This window comes from Centropristis striata, chromosome 15 (assembly GCF_030273125.1).
Source record: "Centropristis striata isolate RG_2023a ecotype Rhode Island chromosome 15, C.striata_1.0, whole genome shotgun sequence".
Classification (NCBI taxonomy): domain Eukaryota; kingdom Metazoa; phylum Chordata; class Actinopteri; order Perciformes; family Serranidae; genus Centropristis; species Centropristis striata.
The window spans coordinates 319,896-324,133 of record NC_081531.1 but is presented as its reverse complement, the minus strand read 5'-3'; positions in this window follow the sequence as shown (position 1 = coordinate 324,133).

Here is a 4,238-nt window from a genome sequence, read left to right as displayed (position 1 = left end):
ACCCTAACTGAACCCTAACCCTAACCCTAACTGAACCCTAACCCTAACCCTAACTGAACCCTAACCCTAACCCTAACTGAACCCTAACCCTAACCCTAACTGAACCCTAACCCTAACCCTAACTGAACCCTAACCCTAACCCTAACTGAACCCTAACCCTAACCCTAACCCTAACCCTAACTGAACCCTAACCCTAACCCTAACTGAACCCTAACCCTAACCCTAACCCCTGACCCTAACCCTAACCCTAACCCTAACCCTAACCCTAACCTCCCACACGTTTGCAATTGGTGTCTACCCCCCCTATTTCGGCCACGCCCGTCACGTAGAGCCCACTCACGTGTCTCTACGACCTTCCTATCAAAAGTTAGAATTTTTCAGAAAACGGAAATTTCCTAATTCCGTTTTTGGCCAATATCTTCGGAACCGAAGGTGCTAGAGACTTGAAAGTCGGTCGCGTCAGACCTAATTTGGGGTCGCTGAACACGCCAGAGTTGAATTCAAGTCTCTACGACTTACCGTTCCAGAGATATGGCCATTTTAAAGTTTCAAACTAAGATTTCGAAAATTTCCCAAGGTTCCACGGGGTCAAACGACACACCATTGGAAAGGTCTGGGGCCAAGGAATCCAAGGAACTTGGTTCTATGATGATAGGACATTCCTATCCGGAGTTATTGGCAAAAACATTCTTGAGGGGCCCCTCAAAGGACGTATTTATCCCTATAACCCTAACCCTAACCCTAACCCTAACCCTAACCCCTAACCCTAACCCTAACCCTAACCCAAGGTTCCACGACGGGGTCAAACGACACACCATTGGAAAGGTCTGGGGCCAAGGAATCCAAGGAACTTGGTTCTATGATGATAGGACATTCCTATCCGGAGTTATTGGCAAAAACATTCTTGAGGGGCCCCTCAAAGGACGTATTTATCCCTATAACCCTAACCCTAACCCTAACCCTAACCCTAACCCCTAACCCTAACCCTAACCCTAACCCTAACCTAACCCTAACCCTAACCCTAACCCTAACCCTAAATCCTAACCCTAGCCCTTAGCCCTAACCCTAACCCCTAACTCTAACCCTAACCCCAACCCTAACCGTAAAGTTAGTGTAGTTTAAAATCTAACCCTAACCTTTTAACCTAACCCTAACCCTATCCCCTAACCCTAACCGTAAAGTTAGTGGAGTTTAAAATCTAACCCTAACCTTTTAACCTAACCCTAACCCTATCCCCTAACCCTAACCGTAAAGTTAGTGTAGTTTAAAATCTAACCCTAACCTTTTAACCTAACCCTAACCCTATCCCCTAACCCTAACCGTAAAGTTAGTGGAGTTTAAAACCTAACCCTAACCTTTTAACCTAACCCTAATCCTAACCCCTAACTCTAACCCTAACCCTAACCCCTAACCCTAACCGTAAAGTTAGTACAGTCTAAAACCTAACCCTAACCTTTTAACCTAACCCTAACCCTAATCCTAACCCTAAAGTCATTAGTCATCTGTCATCAGTTTCTTTTACTGAGATGAATTCTCATTTTAGTATAAAAGTCGGTTTAACTGTGATTAAAGCATTTAATCCTAGTTTAAGCTCTAACCCTAACCCTTTCACCTAACCCTAACCCTAATCCTAGTCTTGAAATTTAAGGCAATATATGCCCTAACCAGAACATAAGAAACAAAAAATATTGCGATTCATACCTTGACCAGCAGGGGGCAAAATTCACTCTGCAGGTCACTAAAAGCTAGGTCTAATAATATAACTCTTAAAATAAATTCAATTTATTAATACATATAATTTAACAATTTAATGCAATACACACCTCGACCAGCAGGGGACAAAATTCACTCTGCAGGTCACTAAAAACTAAAGGTAATAATATAACTCTAAAAATAAATTAAATTCAAGAATAAAATATAATTTTTAATTTTTATTGCAATACTCACCTTGACCAGCAGGGGGCAAAATTCACTCTGCAGGTCCCTAAGAGCTAAGGGTATTAATATTAATATAATTCTAAAAATAAATTAAATGCATGAATAAAAGGTAATTTTTAATTTATTGCAATACACACCTTGACCACCAGGGGGCAAACTTCACTCTGCAGGTCACTAAAAGCTAAAGGTATTAATATAAATCTAAAAATAAATTAAATGCCTGAATAAAAGGTAATTTTTAATTTATTGCAATACACACCTTGACCACCAGGGGGCAAACTTCACTCTGCAGGTCACTAAAAGCTAAGTGTAATAATAACCCTTTAAAAGTAAATGGAATTCATGAATAAAATGTAATTGGGAAACGTAATGTAATACTCACCTTGACCAGCAGGGGGCAAATTCGCCTTAAAGGGACATTATAACCTATTAAACTCAATAATTACATCTTTTAACTTAATAATTATATCCCAAGAGTTAGTTTACTTACAAAATACTCAATAACCTACCCATTTGGAATGAAAAAATAGGATAAAGTACAGTAAAAAGAGATAAAATAAGCGAATTAAGTTGGATTTGAAACAAAACCATGAGTGAGAAGGGTTGCAGGGAAACTATAGGGCCCATACACACCAATGCACTTTATACCAGATCTATAGCTGTGCGGTGTACTGGAGCATGGACTGGCCTACATAGAGACAGAGAGGGACTTCCTTCAGGCTCAAATAATGTGAGTACAAACTTTATTCAATAATATAACTTTTGATATAATTCTTAATTTTTTTTAAAAAAATACTACATAATATTAAAGAATTAACATGGATTAAAATTACAATATAAATTAAAAAGCATATATGGAAGAGATAAGTATTAGATTGTTACTCTGAAGATAAATTATAACTCTGAAAATAAATTAAATCCATAATAAATACATTATTACAGACATAATGCAATATAAAACTTGTCCAGCAGGGGGCAGAATTCACCCAGCAATTCTTCTAAAAGGTAATTCTACTAATATAACTCAAAAAACAACTTTAATTCATCAATAAAATTTAATTTTTTTGGGGGTGCAATACATACCTCGACCAGCAGAGGGCAAACCTCGCCTATAAGAACAATACTAAAGGCATACAGCCTCTCAACTCAATAATAATACAATAATAAAATAGATACATAATAAAATAAAAAATAATATAATAAAATAAAAATAATATAAAATAATATAATAAAATAAAAATATAATAATATTAAATAAAAATGAAATAAAAATAAAATAAATAATAAAATAAAAATGAAGTAATAGAATGAAAATATAATTAAAAATATAATAAAAACACAATAATACTGAATATTAAAAAAAACAATAATATAATATAAATGAAAGACAAAATCGAATACTATGAAAATACAAATGTCAAATGGACAAAATATAATGAATTATAAAATGAAGAAAAATAAAGAAATAAATATAATACAACAAAATCACCTAATTGGCTTGGGACACACACCAAGGTTTGATCAACCTTGGCTGGGCCTCTCCTCAGGTGAGGGTGTCTAGTGATAAATGGCCGAAACACCCTGTGATCCTGGGGTCCACTACTGAGGATGTGTCTCAAATTCTGGACTTAGTCCACATAGAACCTTATGGGAAACCAGATGAGATCTCATCCCAATACAGGAAAAACAAAACAGTATATCTCTCAAATAGATGGTATAACAAAGTAATACCACAACATCCAATACAAGGAAACAACATCTAATATAAAGAAAATGATGGAAAACTGAAAAAACAAAAGAAGAAACCAACCAAAATATCCCAAAAACAGGGAAATACCAAAACAACAATACTACAATCCAGGAAGAATACAACCGAATAACACCCAATATAAGGTAAATATGGAAGACAAAAAAGACAAAAGAAGATACCAAAATATCCCATAAACAAGGGAAACAATAAAACAATACCACTACAATCCAGGAGATACACAAGGGAATAACATCCAATTAAAAAGGGAAAATAATGCAAAACAAAAAATATCCCAGAAACGGGAAATACTAAAACAAAGTTACTACAATCCAAGAAGAATACAAGGCGATAACGCCCAATACAAAGCAAGTTATGCAAAACAGAAAACACAAAAGGAAGAAACCGAAATATCCCATGAACAGGGGAAACATTAAAACAATACTACTACAACTCCAATAGACACACAAGGGAGTAACACCCAATAAAAGGCAAAATTATGCAAAACAAAAAATATCCCATAAACAGGGGAAATACTAAAACAAAGCTACTA